At 36.9% G+C, this 24,595-nt stretch overlaps 1 protein-coding gene across 10 annotated transcripts in view; it reads right to left on the bottom strand.

Moving 5' to 3' along the window:
- The window catches only part of ZNF385B (zinc finger protein 385B), a 408,464-nt gene that overhangs the window by 124,760 nt on the left and 259,109 nt on the right, over nt 1–24,595 (bottom strand). The window contains exon 1 of one of the 10 annotated variants that reach the window (XM_082689377.1): nt 1,158–1,334. The exons of the other annotated variants lie outside the window; for them this stretch is intronic. The gene's annotated coding sequence lies outside the window, so the exon portion shown is untranslated. Of the gene's footprint in view, nt 1–1,157; nt 1,335–24,595 lie in introns of those variants that run through there. 10 annotated transcript variants of the gene reach the window in all.

Below are 24,595 nucleotides of genomic sequence, written 5' to 3'. Positions count from 1 at the left end.
TCACCCTTTGTGAATGATATGTAAATGAAAGGGAGGTCACTGCTAAGGACTGAAAATTTTTATTCTCCCAAAATTCATATGTTGAAGCCCTAACTCCCAATGTAAATATAGATCAGAAATAGGGTTTGATAGTTCCAATGGTAGTTAAATGGGGTCATATGCATGGGGCCCTAATCCCATAGGGCTGATGCCCTTACAAGAGGAGGGAAGAGATACCAGTGTACTCTCTCTCTGCCATGTGAGGACACAGAAAAGGCAGCTACTTGCAAACCAGGAAGAAAGTTCTCACCAGAAACTGAATTGGCAGGAACATTGATATTGGACTTCCCAGTCTCTGGAAGTGTGAGAAATAAGTATTTGTTGTTTAAGTGCCTGGTCTATGTCTGTGGTATTTTGCTATGGCATCCCAAGCTAGCTAATACAGCCAGTATTGTGTTCACCCCTCATGTTACCAAGATCACCAAAAAGCAGGGCCACCTGAGCCCCGTTCAGCTGCCAGCTGGATGAGAGTGTGGTCTGACAGATCACATGAGCCACTGACAATCTGCAGCTAGGACCCAGGGAATGTAAGAATGTACTAGGCAAGCTTAGCATGAAGGGGACTCAGTATAAACTGCTTTGCCTAGAAGAAAACTGTCCAAGTTTAGCAGATTATAATAAATTTCCTCAGGAAAACAATCAAACCAAACCAATAGAAAAATAAGACAAGTTCCAAAGATGCAGTCCCATGTTTATAAGTATAAATTAATGCCAAAAGCTTGAAACTGAATTTATGAAAAGAATAGTGGAAAAATTCTGATCAACAAATTTACAACTGAACAAACGAAAGAATCTCTACATTAAAAACAAGTAACATAGTTCTCTTTGTACTTTTTCTTTTTCACCAGAGCACAGCTATTTCTCAATCAATCTACCAGGGTTTCCTCAGCTAAAAGGGTAGTGAGCTGAAGTCATTGAACATAAAAACAAGCAGACATTGAAATATTACTTCTGCAGCTTCTTTTCCTTAGGATGATATAAACCTTATTTCTTGGGAATTGTGTTTTAATTTACAAGAAGACAGACAAATTTTCAAATGAAAAAAATAGCTTTCTAGGAAGAGCTGTCCCCAAAATCTGAGTAATGCAAAGTGTAATTGATAAAATATTTCCACTTACTTGCTCCTTTCACACTAATCGCCTTCCAGATGATTTGATTCTAGATGAACATTTATTCCATGTGAGGCACTATTCCAGGTGCTTAGGGCAGGCTCTGCTAGTTTTCTTGCCAATCTCCAGGACACCAGGAGTATTAGTTTAGCGGTTCCCAGATAAAGAAAGCATTTCTCAACTTCTCTTGCAGCTAGCTGGGGACCACATGACTAAGTTCTGGCCAATGAGCTGCGAGTTGAAATGATAACTTCCGGGTCATTCCCTTAGACGACAAGGTGTGTTTCCTCTAGTTTTCCTCCCTCTGCTGGCCTGGAATGTGGATGTGGTGGTGAGCTGAGCATGCAAAAAAGGGAATGCAGACCAGAGGTGGCTAAGCAAGAAAATGGAGGAGCCTGGCCTCCGAAAGAGCTGTTATACCATTTCTGGATTGTTGGGTGAGACAGAAACAAGCCTCCGTTGTGTGAAATCCACTGTGCTCTTGGGCTCTTGTTACAGTAGTCTATCATGTATTTTCACTAACAGAGGATCGTACATATACCTTGTGAGGTATTACTATCCCAGTTTTATTAGAGGATTGAGGTTTAGAGAGATTAAAGAACTTCTTTATAATCACACAGGTGGTAAGCGGTAAGCTAGGATTTTAATCAAATGCCTTTCCCATTAGATCTTTTTAATACTAATAGAGAGAAAATTACTAATTTATAGAAAATCAGTATTATGCAGCTTTCTAATCTCCGATCTATTGATCTGATGGGATTATAAAAAGTCTTCAGTTTCACTGAATTAGAATCAGTGCTACAAACCCCTATTTTTCTAATAAAGTACCTAACAGTTACCAACCTTTCTAGGACCTACTCCTCAAAAAATGTTGCATTAGAAAAAAATTATACAGAAAAAGTATGTTGATTCTCCAGGACTAGGACATGGAAGGCTGGTCAGAATGTTCAAATAACTTACAAAATAATACACTGAAAAAACACAATAACTCAGAAACAGATCAGCAGCTTTTCTGGAATGCATTTTCTTCCCTAATGTTATCCTTATATTAACACATAAATTTGTTCTCAGAAAGAACCATACGTGCATTCACTCACCACTTAATAAACATGTACTGAGTGCCTAGTCTATGTCAGGTACTTCTTTAGATCCTGGGGGAAACAAGAGGAAAGAATCTAGATGAAGTCCCCACATGCACGGAGACTACCTGAATGCAGCTACTGTAGGTAATATCCTATACACATGAATGTGACAGGCTTTCAATGTGCACCAGTAATTCACATTTTTAAATTAAACTTTGTTTTGGAATAATTGCAAATTTACAGAATAATTACAAAGATGATACAGAGAGTTCCATATACTCCTCACTCAGTTCCCTCTAATATTAGCATCTTATTACCAGAGTATATTTATGAAAATGAAGAAACCAATATTGGCACAGTAAGATCAACTAAATCCAGAATATATTCAGATTCACTAGGTTTCGGGTTTTAGGGGTTTGTTTGTTTGTTTGTTTGTTTTTGGTTTGCTTGTTTTACTAATTTCCTTTCCCTGTACAGGATCCAGTTCCAGACTACCACATTACACTTACATCTCAAGCTTACTTGATCCCTTTTAGTCTATGACCGTTTTTTAGCTGTTCCTTTGTTGTCATGGCCTTGACAAGTTTGAGGAGCTATTTTGTGAATGTCCTTCAATTTGGTGTTGTCCAATTTTTTTTTCATAATTGAACTGGAGTTTGTTTAGAATATCTAAGTAAAGTGCCCTTTTCATCATTGTATACCAAGGGATAAATGATAGCAATATGACTTGTCACTAGTGATGTTAATCCTGATCTCTAAGGATTCCTGTTTCTGTTTGTTGGAATATATTGGGTGTGCTTCTTGCTACTGAGATAAGCTCCATTTGTGTAATTCTGTACTAAACTATAGTAAATTTATTTGGGAATACATTTATACACACACACATATGCACAGGACTTATAGGCCATAAAATAATCTAAGGTATAGAATGGCAAAATGAATTCTTAAATACTCTATTTCTATCTTTTATATTCAAGATGCTAGGTCTTAAAGATTTACATATTATAAGCATACTCACTCTATGAGAATGCATTTTGGAAGGTTCCTTAAAAGAGATCATCCCCATCTTCATTCTGTCCTCAAATCTGCTGCTTGGCACACAGAAATGGTGACTGGTGCTCTAGCAGGCATTTGGAATATCCGGGCCATACTTTAGCAGTGCATTCCTTAATGACTTTGTGGAGGCATCAGGCAAACCCGATTACAGACCTCCAGACTTATTTTGTGTGGGAAAAAATAAACTATCTGTTTAAGCCATTATTATTAGGGCTCTGTTTCAGAGTCAAATGCAACTCCTGATGGGTAGTTTGGAAAAGAGGCAGAAGGAAGTAAGATTTGTTGAGAGCACTGTGTACCAAGTGCTTTATATGCTTTAGTTCACATCATCATCAAGACAAAACAAATTTGAGAAACTAAAGATCAATGGCACTAAAACTCATGCATAGGTTTACAAAGCTCAATATTAAAACTGAACCGGGACTGGACTCCTGGGTGGTTCAGTCGCTAAAGCATCTGTCTTTGGCTCAGGTCATGATCTCAGGGTCCTGGGATCAAGTCCCACATCGGGCTCCCTACTCAGCCGGGAGTCTGCTTCTCTCTCTTCCTCCTTTTGCCACTCCCCGCTACTTGTTCTCCCCTGCTTGTGCTCACGCACTCTCTCTCTCTGACAAATACATAAATAATATCTTTAAAAAAAAACTGAACTGGAATTTAAGCCAAACTGTGTTTTCCCATCACAGCATGCTAAAATGTCCTGTTCATCATAGGTACCAAGACCTATGTTGATTACTAGCAATGGGTATGAACACATATTATTTTATTTCACTCAACAAGTAATATGAGATAATACTTAAAGAAATAAAATGACATATATTTAAGTATGCAACAAAATAGTAATGTGCATCCATAGTTTGAGTCCTCTCATCTCGTTCCATGGTTAGCACCTCAAATGGTACAAATGGCATCAGGGCAAATTCAGGAGTGAAACCTCAGACTTACTGTTCTCAATCCACATATAACTATAGATTTTTCTCACTGGGCTAGAATGGGAAGCCATTCAGACCACCCATCACTCTACCCACCTACTTATGCATTCATATGTACTGAGCATCTACTATATGCCAAACAACTTGTTACTTCCTGCATATACAATGTTGAATAAGACACAGCTCTTGTTCTCCAAAAGCTTGTAGCTCAGTAGGAGAAACAAAAAAATAAATATGCAATTAGAACAGAATACCACCTCACACCAGTCAGAACGGCTAAAATTAACAAGTCAGGAAACAACAGGTGTTGATGAGGATGCGGAGAAAGGGGAACCCTCCTACACTGTTCGTGGGAATGCAAGCTGGTGCAGCCACTCTGGAAAACAGTATGGAGGTTCCTCAAAAAGTTGAAAATACAGGTACCATGCAACCCAGCAATTGTGCTACCGGGTATTTACCCCAAAGATACAAATGTAGTGATCCGAAGGGGCACATGCACCCCAATGTTTATAACAGCAATGTCCACAATAGCCAAACTATGGAAAGAGCCTAGATGGCCATCAAGAGATGAATGCATAAAGAAGATGTAGTATATACATACAATAGAATACTATGCAGTCATCAAAACCCCCGAAATCTTGCCATTTGCAGTGATGCGGATGGAACTTGAGGGTATTATGCTAAGCAAAATAAGTCAATCAGAGGAAGACAATTATCACATGATCTCACTGATATGAGGAATTTGAGAAACAAGACAGAGGATCATAGGGGAAGGGAGAGAAAAATGAAACAAGGTGAGACCAGGGATGGAGACAAACCATAAAAGACTCTTAATCTCAGGAAACAAACTGAGGATTGCTGGAGGGGAAAAGGGTGGGAGGGATGGGGTGGCTGGGGGACAGACATTGGGGAGGACATGTGCTATGGTGAGGGCTGGGGATTGTGTAAGACTGATGAATTGCAACCTGTATCACTGAAACAAATAATACATTATATGTTTTTTTTTTTTTTAAACAGAATAGGGTTTTTCAAATTCAGCACTAATGACATTTTGTACTGGATTATCTTTGTGGGGAGATCTGTGCCTTGTTGGATATTTAGCAGCATCCTGACCTCTACATACTGGAGGTCAGTAGCACCCTAACCCTAACCCTTTGTTATAACTGAAAGTGTCTCCAGACACTTTGGAATGTCAAATACCAATTGTCAAATGTCCCCCAGAGGTAAAAATCACCCTTCCACCTTCTATATCTTCCCCTTTCCCTTCCGTCATTGAGAACTACTGTAATAAAGTACAAGCCACCACTCTGGAGAAAGTAAATCCTTAACAGTGACTTGAAAGTTCATGAAGTGTAGCCAGATGAAGTCAATAATTATATGTGTGTTTATATGTGTATCAAGAAGGCCTTCAAAGCATGTGCAAAAACTCAGAGTTTTTAATGCATACAATACATCTGGGGGAATAAAGGTAGTCTAGCATGTTTGGAATGGGAGGTATGTATAAAAGGGAATTAGGAAAAGTTGCATGTGCCTACAGAAGAATAGAGAGATCTAGTCTGGAGAAGGTAAGAGACTGCAATCAGAACAGGCAACCATTGGGAAGAGAAGTAATTCAGTTTGGGATGTGTTAAATTTGAGTTACCTGAGGGACAACCAGGTGAAGATGTCCAATAGGAAGTTAAATTTTCATTTCTGGAAGGTAGGGGCTTGACTCAGGCCAGAGAATGAATACCATCTACATATAGAAGCCGTATGTGTAGATGAAATGACCCAGGGAGAGTGGAGAGGCCGTGGGCCTGACAGTGGCAATGTGGACATGGGTGAGGGAAAATAAGAGTGATCATGATGTCATAGGGAGTGTTTCATAAAAATGGCATAAAGGTCAAACAGATGAGGGTGAGACATATCCAGTGGAGTTGGCGATTAGACATGGTGGCCTTCACAAGAGCCACGTTATTGATATGTTCTGGGTGGTAAGCCAGCTCCCAGTGGGCTGGAGTAGATGGAAGGGTATCAAGAAGAGTCACATTCAAGAAATCTGTAGAAAGCACTGGAATCATGTAAAGATAGTGCTCATAGTAGAATAAATGACAAACATACCCAGAGTCAAAAAGGTGAGTGGGAACAGGTAAGAAGAATTTTAAGTATGGTTCTGACATCAGGTTAGCTATGGATATTGCTTATAGGCTCTGTTCTTATTTTTGGCTCTTGGAGTCTCCTGGGTATTTACATTAAGCTACCTCATAGAATTTCTGAATATAAGTGCAACTGGATTGTTTTTGCCTCTCCACAACATACCACATGATTCTGGGTGACTTTACAGTAGCTCTTTATTTGTCTGAGGTATATCCTCTGAATAAAGAATCAATAACACCCGACTCACTGGGCGCTAACTATACAGATTTCCCTTTAAAAACACAATATTCCAAGTCTAAAAGCAAGAATTTAGAGCAATAAGTTATTTTATATAAAATCTCTAAAACTATTTTATCATTAAGTGTGTTTATGACAATCTTTCCTTTGAGAGGTTTTGTCTTGGAATAGCTGACTCATGGGAGACAAAAGCTGACAGGGAGTTTAGAGACCTTCTCCCTCCTTCCTTACTCCTCATCCACTCAGTGATTTTAGATGAATCTCTTTCCTCATGTCTTATAGTTCTTACCCTTGACTCCATAGCTTCTGCTGACACTGTCACCATCTCTCCTGTGTGCCTCTAGATGGTTTCCCGACTGGCTTCCTCACCTCTAATCTTTGCTCTCTCCAAGCCTTTGCCATACCTTGTTAGAGTGATCTTTCTAGAACACATATGTGAATAGTTCCTGAGTTCTACTTGGAATTACTTGTGTCATGGCTTCTCACAAAATTCAGAAATCCTTATGTCAGATAAAGCCTTTTCCATTTGCTCCAGCATCCTTTGCATATTTCATTTCATCCTTATATTCCACCTGTACAGGACATCTGTTAGATCCTGAGGCTTTATACTGACTTCCTCCCACAGGCCTGTGTTCTTAGACCTCCATCCCCTACTCATCTAGAGAATGATATTCAAACTCAGCTCAAACATCTTCTCTTTAAAGTCTAAGTCAATAGTCTTCTCTCATCTGAACCCAAATAGGAATGACCACTCCTCTTTTGGTACCCTCCCAAATGTATGTTATATTTGTATACCTAATACAAATTTCTGTAATAGTATCAAACTGCTTTATTGCATGCATTAGTTTTTATAGGTGCATCTTCTATTGAACTCTCAGCTCCTTGAAGACAGGGGCTGCTTTTTATTATTATTATTTTCTGTCTCACTGAAACATGTTATTTATCAGGAGCTCAGTAAATATCTGTTGAATGAATCCACTCCAAGCCTCTATTACTACCAATGAGGGAAAAAGGCCTTGGAGAAGTTAAAGGACTTACCCAAGGTCACCCATCTAATGAGTGGCAGAGTGGGAACAGAAGCTGTGGACTGACTTTAAACTAGGGCTCTTAGCAGTGTCCCAGATACTACTTCATCTGTTTGAAAAGAGAGACACCAAGGCCCAACTTTGTGGTTTGCTAACTTGGTTGAACAATGTTTTGATACAGAATATTTAAGAGACTATTTGATGAGAACACTTTTTTTTTTTCTGATTGAGAGAAAGAGTGGGCTAGATAGTTTCAAAATGATGTATTATTTGATTTTATTCTCACCTTTTTCTCTATTTGCTCCTTCAACCTGCTTGACTTTACCAGTTAGCATTCAGTTAGATATTTTCAAAAATTTCAAAATCTGTAAGTAGGTATCAGCTGAAGACAAACTAAGTGCTACCACATTCTTCTTGTTGACAGAAGGGGAAAAAAAACCTGTCTTGAATGAAGAATTTCCCATACGTATTTCATACATCAATAATTAGTAGTAGGTTGAAATTGTTTTTGTTTATTTGTTTTTGCTGTTTAAAGATAAGAATCAAAAAGAGACGAATAAATTCTAGTGTCTCTTGGAATTGTGTGATTTAAGTTGCCAAATATGAGCAGAATAAATTTGTATTAGGTTACAGTTTTTTTTTCTCTTACATGTCCATAGAGATAACTAGCTTGTCCTCATTCATTTATTCACAAATAAAACAGAGCATTTAACTGGTAAATATGTTTTATTTGGAATGCTTTAATAGTTCTTAGTATATAACATTAATATGTAAAGGTCCTGAAGAGTCCATAAAACTCTGCACAACAAGCTCTATTTTAATAATGCAGAGACTATGCGAGATGGAAACCAATTTCTGCCGTTCAGATAACATAAGCAAAAACAATTTCCCGAAAGAGCTGAGGCTTTTTTAAACCTAAAAGGTTTTTAGGTTTCAAACCTAAAAGAGGTTTAAGATGCACAGGTCCTCCAGATGGCAGAGCTTAACATCAGCCTCAAAAGAACAGAAAAAGAAAAGATTAAAAAAAAAATTCCCTCCAAACGCAGGCTTCTTTCAAGTCTTCTACTCAAAAGAGGATCTAGGATGCTAATGAATATTCAACTTTTGTTTCTTCTAATAATAAATTCCATTTCTAAATCTATGAAGTAAAACAAACTTGCACTATGTTTAGTTTCTCTCAGAAGATAAAGTGGTCTTTCATATTCTTTCAGGAGTTGATGGTACTTGAATATAAACAGACTTGACACACTGAGTTGAGGTGAAAAAACTGAGAGCCATTTTGTCAATGGCAGTTTCTAAGCTTTATTGGAAAGGCCAGCATTTTGCAGGCTCTTTTCTCAGGATCAGCAAAACTTGTGATATAAAGAAATCCTCTTCTGCTTAGGCAGATTGTCATTTCAAAGAGGAGGAATGAGTGAGGAAGATGATGTTTCTCATCTTTATATGCAACATCCCACACAAGTCAAGACCCAGTCCTGCCATCATTCCTCATGCAAGCAGACAGGTAGAAGGTGGTATTTGAGTTCTGTCAGATTTACCTACCACAGTTGCTAAAATCATCTTCCAACCTAGTCTCTTCTCTCAGGAAGGAGCCTGAGGCCATGAAAACCACTCATTCATCACCTGCTATGCCACAGTGATTCTCTGAGCAGACACTCTGGGCTGGTGTAATTTGCTTGACAGCCCCGAGGTCAGCCTGCCTAGTGACTGAAAATCTTTTCTTTTCCATCTTGAAATGTTATAAGGCATTGTCCTTTCTATACATGGCTGATGTTCCTGACTCACCATCAGTGGTGGTGAATCTGAAAAGCAAAATGTGATGATCCAGTAGGACTGAGCTTGAGGGCTAAACATGGAAGAAAAATTTCACAAATTGATAGGAGCTCTTGAAAACCCCTGCATTACAGAGAGCTCTGTCTTCATCTTACCTTAGGCTTTCAGATCTTCCCATCCAACGCAATACCTCCAGACTCTCTGATACTCTTCATATTTTTGTCTTAGTTTTCAGGCAGATTTCTATAATCTAGAGCAATTCCATATGTTGACTGGTACCCCCATATATTTACAGAAAAAAAGCAGCTCTGAAAATAATCATACTCAGGCAACTTGGGAAGAATTAAGAAAGGTGTGTCAACTTCAATTTTGAATTTTCTTTTTACTTTATAGTTTTCCTCTCAGACTTAATGCCCAGGAGGAAGTAAAAATCATAGTTTACCCTCTAGTTGTTCAATAGCATACATAAAATGAAGAGGGGGCTTAACTCAGTTCTAACTGGCTTAATTTGTGCCTTGAATGTTCAGGTTCCTGTCCATTCTCCTACCAAATCCAAACCAGTCAGAGCTGCCCGGACACACACATTGCACAGGGAAAGGAGAGCAGCAAAGAAAAGAACAAAAGGAGGTTAAAGAAAGAGGGAACATACATTTATTTCTGAAGTGGGAAGGTGTACTGGCATTTCTTTAATTCACAGCAATTTTGTGCTCCCCAAAGAGGGGGAAGAGAAAAGGCAGTTCTCTCCTACCCTAGTCAAAGCCCAGATTCTATATCTATTTCCTATTTGTATATATCCATCAACACTGGATCTGATACGTGAAGGGTGTTTTACTGTCGGGTCCAAGAATTTAGAATAATTAACCAAGCTTTACCTTACCAGACTAGCTCCACAAATAAAAAAGGAAGATTGTTATGAAGACACCATTAGCTAGTTACTGGAATACAGAGGTTTAAAATTGTGAAACCAGTCCACTTTGGTAACAGGAACTGGTTCTTATGGAAAGCTACGCAACTAACCAATATGAAGAAAAGGATGTTACTATGATGTGAATACTTACTTATGGCTAGTCCTGCTTATTTTCCTTTTGTGAGGTAGCTAATTATAATTAGATTTTGATTTAACATTCATTAAGCTGTCATCACAAGGACAAAATTATAAATGAGGAAAAATGTAGCACAGTATAGAGGAAACCACATATTTAGAAAGAGCAATGTTAACATCCTTGCTGTTGTGTAGGGTCTGTGTGTGACCCTAGAGTGGTCACCTAAGCTCCTCCGCCACCATGATCTCCATCAACAGATGATGTCCCTCTGTCAGTATTATCAGAATTGTGGGAGAGAAAGAACAGATCCTAGAGATAGCCTCCTGGGGTTTGACCTCATTTTCCACAACCTCAGTAGACTTTGGGCAGTGAGGGAACCTATCGGTGTCTCAGATTTCTCACTGTAAAATAGGGATTACATTGAAATTTGTTTAATGGGATTATATGAGACAATGTATGCATGGGGTTTCAGCCCAAAGCCTGACATCTGACTTTACCTGCCCTTATTTTACTTGTGACTGCTTTGTTATTTTTATTACCATAATTATTATACCATCCAGAATATGGTAGTGTATCATAAATAGCAGCTTTAGTTCTCTCTTTTACATTTCCTTTTTGTCTCCCTTCTGAGACTTTTACATGCTTATTAATAAATAGTACATGCCTTATAAATAGGACTCCCAAGCACAGAGACAGAACCCATGGGAGGCAGGGGGTTGGCTGGGCAAATACTTCTTTGTCTATACACTTTCTTAGAAGACTTGTCATAATAATCATCCCTACAAAGGGCTAACTGCAGAAGCATCTCAAGACGGTTCTCCCCAGATGGTGCCTTAGCACTTGGTGGAGATTTAGGGTGAAAAGTAAATCAACTGGCCCTTTTCTTTTTGCTTTGGCTTATATTTAACTCTGTGTAGTTAACACTAAGAATGGGTTCTCCTTGGAGGTTCCTAAGATAAATATTGTCTACTACCTCTTTCATGTCCTCATAAATCGGTTATCATGGAATATGTGGGTTGACTTCAGTAATAGGTAGACTGAGGCACAGGAAGAGCCTTTCAGTAGTTTGTCAAGGGTCAGAGTTACAGGCTGAATCTCAGGTCTCCCTCCAGTGTCCATTCTATAAGGCCACTCAGACCCTTAGGTCTCTTCTGCTCCAGTGACTCTAAGTATAAGATTATTTTCTTTTTTCTTAGTGGAAAACAAGACCCAGAGCCTACGCAACAAAAAATGTCGTGGTATTAGCAACACTGTGACTAGGTGTCTTGTAATTACAAAGTAGGCAGGAACAATATCTTTCTTAAAATTAAAAAAATACATATATATATGTATATATACATATATATGCAATTTTTGAAGAATAAAGGTATGAATTGACTTAAAAAGGAGACAGATCTGAGACTTGACAGATTTTGGTCTCTTTCTCTGTTCTTTCTTCCCTTTTCATGGTCTAGAAAATTTAGATCTCCTAGCAGCGATGCAGTTTAAGAGCACTCTACACCTTTTTCCTGTATTCATACAGGCAAACACAATGTCTATTGTGGGGGGGGGGGCTGCTTCCTTAAGTAACCGCCGTTTTTAGTAACTCTTAAGTATAGCATTGACCACTGTAATTTAATAGTCTCAGTATGTTGGATGGCTAAAACACAAATTCAGTCATTACAATCATAACAAGGACTCTACTCTTTTCATAGAATGCTTTCCTTTGGCAATAAGTACACCCCATTAAAAAATGGAGAATGAAAGCATGACATTGCGATTAACCCCATGTTATCTTTACAGTAGCAGAAACCCATAGTGAACTTCCCCACCCATAAAAGTGGTAATATTTAGTAATTGGGAAAAAGAATACTGAACAAAAACACACTATAAGATCTTTGTATAATGTTTCTTACAGAAAAAAGAAATGTACTATAAAAACTCCTTTGGAATTACATTCTTTTATTTCATGGTCCAGATGGAGTTGTTGCATTATGTTAATTATTAACAAGGTAACAAAATATGAAACTGAAAATGTGTTAGCTCTAATTGCAAGTTGTATGTCTAAAGTGCTCATGGAGGGTTTTTGGCAGCCCTAATCATTAGGTATTTTACTCCTTGGTGTCATTTTTATTGATAGCAGGCTCTAAAGGCTTCTCAAAAATCCCTGCAACCTTATATTTAGCATATTATAGGTGAACACTGAATTTTCATATGGGAAAACTATCTATTACAATCTACTTGGGAATTCTAAAACCAAGGTCTTTGCAGTGAGCTTTATTTATTTATTCAACCCACCATAAAAAGTTACTGTTAGAAAGGAAGACAAAGGAAATAACTTGTCTGGATTCATTTAAATGTCTCTAAAATATTAATATTGCTTTCAATTATGATAAAAATGAATTACTTGCTATCAATGGGAATGAAAACCCGGTTTGGGGCAAGAAGTATTTTCTTTAAAATATAATAAACATTGAAACATAACAGAAAATCACCTTCAGAAATTATATATGAAAAAGAATATTAGAGTATCTGAAAAAGTCTCCACTCTATTAATTTTATTCTGTTTGCTGAACATTTCAAATATTTTCCATTTAAATACTTTCTCTTTACCCAAAGTTACCAACAACAATAGTATCCCTGAAAATTTTTTTTACAAATCCATCATGAATACATTTTATTAAACATCCATTTATATTTCTGAACTATAATTCCATGAGAATTGTTTTAGGAATATTTTTAGATTACCAAATGGAAAATACCCTCTCACTTATTAAAGTTCTACAAGAATCTAGGTAATTCAATTTTCATGCATCTAAACAGGAACATTTGAAAGCACTCCCAAAAGATAACAAAGTTCTGAAGAGGCACAGACACCCCAATATGAGAAAAGACAAGACTGTCCTTGCTATTTTTTAACAAGATATTAAGATTAACTGGTTCTACCCAAATTTCAACTATCATGAACGTGTTTTTTAAGAGTTCCTACATTTCTCTTTATCACCCTTTAGCCCATCTTAGGTATTACTAGGGTGATCGCTTAATTTGCTATCTAAAAAGGAGAGCAGTTTTGAGAATGAAAGGGGATGCTATAAATAGGCACAGCCTGAGACAGACGCAAGCAAATGGGGATGGACGGTGCCCTCACTTACACCTATCTTGCTTCAGAACCCGTCTGCTGCCAGTAAGTTAAAAATGCACACGTGCAGTAGTTACCTTCTCCAAACTACAATATCTACCTCCAGGACCATAAGTAATGATGGCAAAGGAAAGGGTGGGAGTAAAACAACCAGGCAGATTTCCTCCAAATTTGAAAAGGAAAAGCAGGCAAAAGGAATGAAAAGACCAAAAGAAAATAAGATCAGTTGCTGGAAATGGGCATCAATGAAAAACATTTCACCCTGCCATTCCAGTTACTTGCTTCTTGCTTTCCTCTGAGCCCTTAGCCTACTGATAATATGTTAGCAGTTTGTTGGAATTAATTTGTTATTGTTATTAAGCAGCTCTAATTTCAACTTAATTTGGCAGTCACACAAATAAATTTAAATAAATACTAGAATAAGCAGTAGTTAATTCTGTCAGGTTTCAGTTGTGAATTATAATACTCAAAGCTGTTGTGAAGTGTCCAGTGCTCTAAATGGCAGCTACACTCATTAAGTCATTATTAACTCAACCACAAACACTATATAATACCTACTTTTTTGCATATGTTACAGCAGGGAAGACATTATTCACCACTACTGGTTTCTAGTCTTCTTTGTGTCTGCCTATATCTAAGCCCCAGTGATCTGAACCTAAGTCACAGAAAATAATACGCTAACATATGACTCGAGCCAGCTTATGGCACTTGGCCTAAGGTTGACTCAGTTACTAAAACCACCATCACTGCTGTAAGCCTATTGTGAGCTGATGTTATTTTTGATGATAGCATTTTTGAAGCTAGTTCAGATAAAGAGGAGGCATAATGCCCCCCCCCCCAAAAGCAGCTTGTTAAGTAGGATTCTCATTTCAGGACAACAGTATCTTATACAAACCATGAAAAAAAAACCACTGTCTCAGGTGACATAGGCGAACTCTTCTTATATGTTAGAAATGACTAGCAGACTTTGGAGATCTATAAACATGATAAAGTATATTTCATTAAGCATAAAATAAATGCCAGTGAAAAATAATAACCTAATTTTCATCTTCATTTAGTATTGACACTTCACATTGTCAAAAATGAAAATGATTTAAAATATTTTACTAAAACCTGAATATAGAAGGATTCAAAGGAAAAATGATACTTTAAGTATCTGACCTTTTCATTACTAAGTCCAAAACACAGAATTTGGCTTCCTCTGGGAAATGGCTTTCCTAGGCTTTCTTGATGTAAATATTAAGCCCTCAAGGGGGATTCTGTGGTTGTTTCACAGCTATACCAATCTTGTCCCATTATTTCTTTCAAAAAAAAAAATCTTAAAAACTACATTTCTTGAATGCTCTTGTTGCTAGGGTTCTAGACAGGATTTTGCTTCCACCAACTATGAATGCTTAATTAGGTCACATGCAAAGAGACTTAGGGCCTCAGGCTTCTGTTGTGATGCCTTGGAGAGCAGCAGAGGAACAAGGTGTTGAAACTTCTCTATTGTGGCAGTAACAGCTGCTCCTTGTCAAAGCCATGTTCTGTGATAGGCCGAGAGTCATATCCAGAACGTCAAGCCAGGTGATTTTCAACTATCCCAAATATTCTGGAAGTCATTTAAATTGTTCTAATAAATCCCTTTCTTATGGAATTAGCTAAAATGAACTTGTTTCCTGCAGTTGACCCCTAACCAATGCATTATCCCTTAAAGTGAGAACTCAAAATTGCTCATTTCCTTCCTCAAAATTAAAAACAATAAATGGAACATATTTTCTCCTATGAAATAGAATTTTCATCTTCCACCTTGGCCTCTTTTTATTTTTCTCCAACAATTTAGCAGATTCTTGGCACGCTACGCAAATCTCTCTCCTATCTCCCTATACCTTCTTTTGCTGCTATTAAGGAAAACAGTATGAATCAAATTGGTATGTTTTGGAGTGGTGATCTCGTCATTCTTAGAATGTAGGCCATACCATTTACCTTCATTTGGAGACTTAAAGTTATGTTCTTGTACAATGAAAACAAAATTTTCCCAACCGGACTTCTACTTTGTAGTAATACTACAAAGGTATTACAAAAGTAAAGGTTCAGGTTGCTAAATGAAGTTTCTATACAGAGTAAACAATTCAAGAAATGATATCAGTGGGTGCGCAAGAAAGGTAAGAGATTCCACAGTGACTTGTGAACAGCTAAATCTCTGAAGGGGAGACTTAAAATCTACTTCACTAAGTGCACACTGACAAATTTGAAGTAGAAAATAACCAGGGAGTTCCCAGAGTCAGAGATTTATGTGTTTGTAACTTAATAGAAAGCATACAGAACAATACAGCATTTGAACAACTGTTTTCAGAGCAAACATTTGTAAGAGTTTAGAAGTGAATTTATATGGAAACCTTATGGAACCACTTTACTCTCTTCTAAATTGCATAAACTCCACTCTTTAGAATCTTTTAGTGGCTCTCTAGTTATTAATATTTGTATTAGATTTCTATCGCTGCATTACAAGTTAACAAATGAACTAACAGGCTTAGCACAGGATCCATAATATTGCAACATTCTGTAGGTCAGAAGTCTGAGTGGGTTTTACTAGGTTCTTTGCTGAGAGTCTGAAAGGGTGACATTAAGATGTTGAATAGGCTGTACTCCTATCCAGAGGATCTCAGTTCTGCCCCCTCAGAAGTCTCTTTTTTTATTTTTATTTTTATTTTTTGCAAACAGTAGCATATGTTTGCAGCCAAATCATGGTAGTTTACTTCCAGAATTACTTCCAAAATAGAATTTTGGGGTCCATCAGTGTCCTTTCACTTTTCACTCTTTTTGTTCCTTTCAGTTCTAAGTGGTAGTGTTTCTGTTGATAAAATTTTCTTAAAAATTTTCTTTTTTTTTTTTTTAAGATTATATTTATTTGAGAGAGAGAGAGAGAGAGCCAACATGAGCAGGGGAGGGGCAGAAGGAGAGGGAGAGAGAGAAGCGGACTCCCTGCTGAATGCAGGGCCGGAAGCAGAGCTCTGTACAAGCCACGCGGGACCTGACAGGGGGCTTGATCCCAGGACCCTGAGATGGTGACCTGAGCTGAAAGCAGACACTTAGACAACTGAGCCACCCAGGTGTCCCCTAAATTTTGTGTCTCTTATGGATGATACCTCAGTGCTCTCTATTAGACATATCCACAGGTTTTTCTGAGATAATTCCTTCTCTGTCTTTGGCTCCTGTTGAGATGGGTGAGGGCAACACAGATTCCTAGACGTTCTCTAATTGAATGGCGAAAAGCTATGAGGCACAGTCTTAAATTTTTATGACTGAACACTGATCATCAGATCTTCGAAATGTTTCAGCAAAAAGTTTTAGAGCCACTCTTGGCTTTTTTTTTCTAGTTCTAGTTCTGTTCTGTTCTTTCAGAGGTGTCTTAGTTTTAGCATCTTTTGTCAGCTGAATAGGTTGAGAACTTCCCAAATTTTCATGCCCTGTTTCCTTTTCTTCCCTCAATTTATATCACTCCTCTTGCATTTTACTTTAAGTAGCAAGAAGCAGGCCACATCTTTAACACTTTGCTTGAAAACCTCCTTACCTCCATATCCCAGCTCATCTTTCCCAAGTTCTGGTTTCCACATAACTGAAAGAGACAATTCCACTCAACTTTGCCACTATGTAACAAAGGTCTCCATTCTTCCATTTCCTAATAATGTGTTCCTCATTCCCTACTAAACTTCCACCACCAGTATCTTTAATGACCATATTTCTAAGACTTTGTTCAAGGCGATCTAGGATTTTTCTATTATACTCTTCAAAATTCTTCCAGCCTCTATCCACTCCCTTCTCCAAAGCTATTATTTAATTGTTATGAGAGCACCCCACATCCAGCTACACAATCCATCTCTTTAGAAAGATCCCATTTCCCTTGGCTCTTATTCTTTGTTGGTTCTTTTGTTTTTAAAAGAACAAATCTGGTGTTTATATTTTTATTGTGGGTTTAGTGCACCATCTTACAAGGCACAGCAATACTTTACCACAATTCAGTAGTAGCCAAAGCTACTATATAGATGTATATATTGTTTTGACTGTGTTTTACAAATAAGATGAACTGCCTTAGCACCTATGTTTGAATATGCACACAGCTTAATATGATGTCAGTGACTGCAAATGCAAAGCTGATCTGTATCCTTCACAGTTTTCTCCCAAAAGTTGGTATCTCAACCCTTGAAATTAAGCTTCCATCAGTCTTCTGGGTTCTTTCCATCCATCTTTCATCTGGTCACTCCATCTGAGCTTCTCACACAACCAATGCATAGATATCTTTGTATCAATCATTTATAAGTCCTGTTGATAGATGCTATATTCTAATACCATTTTATTTTGCATTTTAATGTAGGTTGGGAACACTGGAATATTTTATGAGATCTATGTGAAGCATATATGATGTTCAAGTCTTATAGTTAGGGGGAAAATGGATAATATTTTTGCTTCATAGGCCTTTTTCTTTCTTGGGTTGAACTTCAAGATCTAAGTTGAAGTGTCCTGATACAAAAAATTCAATACACACAAAACTCTTTGAAAAGACTAATTCAACTTTTCACAATATGGAGAAGTAAAAATAATCTTCACTAGAGTTCAAGCATTGAAAATGTCAGTCCAAAGAAAGAATCTTGAAAAACTTCCAACTTAGTGAAAAGAAAGATTTATAACATGGTTGCCATGGTAACTGCCTTGTACCCTGTTGCAAACCAGTTTGTGGTTAGTATGTATAGTGGCTCTGTCTTAGGTTCTTCAGGATTAAAGACAGTCTATAAATGCAAAGTTTTGAGAACTCAAAAAAAAAATTAGTAAATCTTGAGGCTGTTTCAAGGAAGACATCTTAAAAACATAGTCAAGCCTAAAATCCATAAAAATGAGTTTGTTTTCTTGAGTATGCCTGACATGACTCAACTACCCCTTCTGCCATGGCTCTTTCTGGAGATTTAGTTCATGTGCTGTTTAGTCTACCTCCTTCTTCACTGTGGTGAGAGATACTAGCTTAGGCCAGGTATGGATTGGCTTTTCCTATGAATGAAGCTAATCAATCTTAGGTCATGGAGCTCACCACAGATTTTTCCTTATTTCCATTGTGGAATGGTTCAAATGTACTTTGGTTTTAAGTGTCCAAAACATGTGCAGGCCTATCCTTGATATATAAATCATGTGATATATCTGAATATGTCAAAAAATTAAGTCCATTTATAAGATAGAAACCCTGCAATATTCTAGTATGTGTTTATTAAAAAACAAAACCAATATGAGTGGTGGTGTGTGGGAATGTGCACATGATGCATCAAAAACATGAATCATATACATTATTACAGTTTTTAAATGTGGATTCTGAAAAAGCCATGACGTTATAACAACCATCACAATAAATTCCTTATAATTAAGACTTTGCATAACAACAAAATCTGACATCTTCTAGCTGTTTGGCACTTTGAAACATTAGCCTTAGAATTAGTGCATATCCTTCTCATAAGAGTTTATTAAAATTCTTGTGGTTTGGAAATTTCATTATTTATTTTTATTATCTTAACATATACTGTATTATTAGTTTCAGGGGTAGAATTTAATGATGCATCAGTTGCATATAACACTTGGAAACTATTTTTTTAAAAAAGCATTTTGTGCTCATTCCTTTTATTAGTTGGGGGACAGTTTGCTATAAGCAATGGATTTTTATATTAAATGCTTTAGATATATACAGTGTGAAGAAGAAAATGATTCTTGAGGACACTTATTGTGTAAAGAATTCCAAAATATGTGAGGAATCATGGTTTAATCCATATATAAGGAAGCACACTATTTGACAAAAGGTAAGAAAATAAATGAGTAAGTGAACATTCTAATAATTGTATCAGTAAATATTGTGTGTGTGTGTGTGTGTGTGTGTGTGTGTGTGTGTGTGTGTGTTTTAACGGAAAACAGTACACCTCTGCAGGAATGAATAGGTATTTAGAACTTCTTGAGTAACAGATGGTATTTGACTTTTCCAGCAGACTGCCTTGGTGTTACACTTCTATATTCTATAGAATCTCTTAAGTGATCTAATTACTGGTACACTTGTTTTTGGTTCAAAACATACTGTATGGATTTGGAAACTGAAATTCTAGGAAGGCTAAGGGACTTGCTCAAAACTAAGCTGTTTGAGTTTCTAAGCTGAGATTCACCCAGACTTTCTGATTCAAAAACCCGAGGTATTTATTTCCTTATACAATTTAGTGCCAAACTCATGTAGATGGAAAGTATTTGACAATGAGAATTAACAGAAACAAAGGGAGAATATATCATAAACTTTTATCACATATTGTCATATCAAAGAAAGAACAGCCAAATGTTTCATTTCAACTAACTGCCAAAATTTCTGTCACAGCTAAATTAATGGGCAAAACTTAGAGAAACCTTCTTCACATTTTCTTACTTAATATTTCTCCCAAATCATTTAAAAACAAAAATACTTTTCATCATTTTATATGGAACTATTTTCTCCCTAAACTTTATGTCTGTTAAAAAACCTCTTATATTAAAGGAGATTCTATATTCTTTAAATGTTACGGCATTACATGTCAGTACAGTGTTTGCTCCAAAGTGAGTACTCAGTAAATACTTTAAATGACAACACCAGTTCATGGGCATTTCTTTTTTTCTTTTTCTTTTTAAAGATTTTATTTATTTATTTGACAGACAGAGATCACAAGTAGGCAGAGGGGCAGGCAGAGAGAGAGGAGGAAGCAGGCTCTCTGCAGAGGAGAGAGCCCGATGTGGGGCTTGATCGCAGGACCCTGGCATAATGACCTGAGCTGAAGGCAGAGGCTTTAACCCACTGAGCCACCCAGGCGCCCCTCCCCGCTTTTAAAAGATTTTATTTATTTATTTGACAGAGATCACAAGTAGGCAGAGAGGCAGACAGAGAGAGAGGGATGGGGAGCAGGCTCCCTGCTGAGCAGAGAGCCAGATGCGGGGCTTGATCCATGGGCATTTCTTAAACTACAAACAAATATACCAGTGGTGATAGTGATTAGATCAACCAAGGGATTCTGTAGAACAGATGTGGGAGAGCAAAGCAGTCTCTTGGAAGTTCAAATGCTATTCAGAAGACCGGAGTAGCCAGGTTTACAATGGTGATTCAGGAAGAAATTCCTGCTATGTGACAGATAATCACCCTTCCCCCAGCCTAAGGGGCTCTGAGAGGAAGCCACTGGTCTAGGCTGCTTTCCCAGGTGGACTGCTCAGGAGGCATGGTTGACACTGACCACTTTGAACATGCCCAAGGAACAAGAAAGGTATCGGAAGTGTGAGCGCTAACCAGAATCTTGATCTCACATACGTTGTGTTCTTTGTTGGTTCCTTAGTAAACCTAAGTGAAAACAACTCCAAATGGAACCTATCGTCATTTGTGTCACTCTCCTAGCTCCGACTACATTTAGAGGTCTGCCGTGCTGTAAGGCCCAGCCGTTATTGCTAGTGAATGTTTACAAATAAAAGAGTTGTAGAATAACCAATCCAATTTGAGTTCTAATAAAATAAGCTAACTCCAGTATATTGGGAATTAAAGATACCCCTCAAAAACGATATGGCATTTCGTTAAAATACCATTTTACTATGCAATTAAATAAGGGGGGGGGGTTAGCATTTCTGCTGAAAAACTATAAATGCAAATTGGACACTGACAAGTTTGACAATATTAAATTACTTCTGCGAGCAAGTCAACCAGAGGAAATCTAATAATATTCTAATGAAAAGAGTATTGCCTAGCTTTCTAAGGTGGCTACTCCAAATGAGAAAATGTTTATCTAAATATGTAAGTCCGGGAAAGTTATCATGTATTCATTTCTATATTTTTTTGGATCAATTATGTTATCTCTCAAATCTTTGAAGAGGTATACTCCTTTATATTAAAAGAATAATGTAATTCCTTCTATTGGATCTACAGAAGAGCATAGCCATTTAAGTTGCATAACAAAATTAAAGTAACTGTCTTGCATTTCTTGTTCTATATAATGCTGCTTGTTCACACAGCAATCCTGACTACTACACTGTGAGAACCTTAAAGGCAAGAACCATTCCTATATATTTATTTTCCTTCCTCCATCACAGAAATCAGCACATGGTGAGTACCTAACAAAAGTTCCCAGAATTATATTACTCTCACGGAAAGACCCACATTCTATTTAGGAAAAATGTTTCCAACTCCCACCTTCCCTACTAATAGCAACATTAAACTCCCACTGGAGAAGGAAATGGTGAGGTGCAGCCAAGTTTCTCAAAAGTTTTGTGAATATATGTGGGTAGGAAAAAAAAGACAAGATTAAAGAGGTTTTATAAATGCATAGGCCATTCCACTCTTGGATGAATGAAGGCATATAACCCATTTTGTATCCCAGTCAGCACCATTTTGTTTGAATATACAAGACAAAACTGCACATTCTTACAGTCCTTTGAAAGCATTAGAGACTCTGGGTATATTTCTTCAGCAACAACTAGAAACTACTTTTAGATTTGGGGATGCTGCCAGCTGATTTGATAGCTCTATGCTAAGGGAAGAGGAGTAAGTGTTTTGGGCTGGGTGAAGCAAGAATAAGAGATTTTGAAGTTCACTAAGTATATTCGAAAATATCCCAAAGCAGTAATAAAATATTCATTTTATGTATAAAATTCTTGGTTATAATCTAGAATTATCATTTTTATGCTTTATGAAACTGGATAGCAGGTATGGAATAAACAATTCTGACTTTTAACATAACAATAACTAGTATATAAAGTTCCTTTCTTTTTTTTTTTTTAAGATTTTATTTATTTGTTTGACAAAGACACAGTGAGAGAGGGAACACAAGCAGAGGAAGTAGGAGAGGGGGAAGCAGGCTTCCCGCCAAGCAGGGAGCCAGATGTGGGGCTTGATCCCAGGATCCCCAGATCATGACCTGAGCTGAAGGCAGACGTGTAACAACTGAGCCACCCAAGTGCCCAGTATATAAAGTTTCTAAATCTAAGCGTGTATAATAATTTTTCAGTGTTGCTGATTCTACTTTTTTTTTTTTAATAGCCCTGGTAAGTAAAAAATAGAACCGGATATTAAAAAACAAAAACAAAAACAAAACAATTTTACCTGAGCCCAAGTTATTTGAAGTTGGGTTGAAGTTTCAAACTCACATTTGCCACTTAAAATTAGGACACAGCTATGATACATGTGCATTTTCGTGAGTTATTTGAAATTCTGTATTAATTATAATACACCCATTACAAATATCCTTGGGGTCAATAGCTACAAGGTCCCTTAAAACCAACAGAGCCAGTGATATTGTTACATTAAAATTCATGATCAAAAGGAAAGGTTCAAGTGTTTAAACATTTTTCCCCCAAATATGCCATTAGGATAATTTGCTTTTTTATTATCGATTTCTCCATTTAAAACTATGATATGCTGAAACTTTTACTTTGACAATATCCAAAGAGTCAACCAGAAAGAGATTTCAAGTGCAGGATCAAAATGACTGAACTTTTACTACTTAGTGACTAACCTACAATTCTCATTTCAATAATGGGAGATATATGAAAAATCTGTAGCATCAAAAGAAATTGAAGATCTCTCTATAGTAGGTTCTACAAAAAAGAAAAAAGGAATATAACAAGTGTGGTGTATTAGGATATGCAGGATTATTGACCACTGGTGTATTGTTTAGACTTACTCTAGAAATAGTAATTTTATTCTATAAGCTGTGTGAGACTTCATTAGAAAATACCCTGAGAAGTTATTTATGCAGTACTTAAAACTGCCCACTAAAAAAATGTGTAATTGGGATCAGACTGCTTTTGTAAGCTTTCTTTTAAGGCATTGAACAATTATAGATTCAAAGTTTTATTAACCAAAAACACAAAATGCAGGCTTTCCTTTTTAAAAAAATTTTTTACAATAATTACAGTCTACAATCACTATGACAGCCAAACTGGAACCACTTTGAATATTATGTCAGAGTTTGTTTCTCTACTAGTCCATCTAGGCATAAATTACTTTTTTTTTTTTTAACCTTCTCTAATGGTAACCACTCTGCGATTTTTCAAGAGAAAACATTATACGTATTGCCAACAAATGAGACTCTGAAAAACTAGAATGATTTTGCAACTAGAATATTACTTTTTTTTTTTTTAAACTGGAAGTCATCATGATTCAAAGGTTACATTAGAGAACTAAATCTTGACATTATAACATAAATTACCTACTTGGAAAATTCATGGATTGCTAACAAGCATGTTGTAACTCAATAAACTTTCTTTAATAACTCATTAAAGAAATGTATCCTGATATTTAGTTTTCTTTGATTAGTATTTTAAAAACTCTTCATGTTCAAAGATGCTAAAATTTTCCTTAACTACCTCAAAAGATCAATGTGATTCCACAGCATCTTCAAACCTATTTGAGATTAAACAATCTGATTCTTGATATTTAACTTTGTTCCTCATGGGTTTGGATTGCTAGAAAATTGATGGGGCTTTAACTAATAGTAATGCCAGGGCAGAACAGAAGAAATGAGCATTGGTGCTGGAGTAAGCAAATGTGGGTTCAAGTCTGGCTCTGCCCCTTTTGATCTGTGGGGCCTCAGAGTCATTACCCTGTCTAAGCCCCAATTTTCTCACCTACAAAGCGAGGATGGTAACACTGCCAGCCTGTATAGGAAAGTATTGAGGGTTAAATGAGAGAGTGGGCCTAGTGCTTAGCAAAGTACACACACTCAGTATATGTTAGCTGGTGTTACTACAGCCTTCCAAGGCAGCCCCCAAATAATAGTTTGGTTGTATTGGGGTCTAGTTCTAAGTACAGGCATTGGTATAGCTTAGATCTTTCAAAATAAGGTTTCTAGGATCTCAATTTTTCAAAAGAAATTATTTTCAATCCCAACAACAACACAATGGCCAAGGACCTCTGAACAACAATATTATTTACATTCAGGTTATGTGAACTTTATGGTAATTTACAGAACTCAGAGTACTAGCTCATACAAGAATGACTTCATATGATTGTAGCAGCAATTCTATGAAGTAAGCCAAGTCAA

Source organism: Mustela nivalis (assembly GCF_964662115.1).
Source record: "Mustela nivalis genome assembly, chromosome: 11".
In the NCBI taxonomy this organism is placed as follows: domain Eukaryota; kingdom Metazoa; phylum Chordata; class Mammalia; order Carnivora; family Mustelidae; genus Mustela; species Mustela nivalis.
Note: the sequence above shows the minus strand (reverse complement) of the source record. Positions and strands in the feature narration are given on the sequence as shown.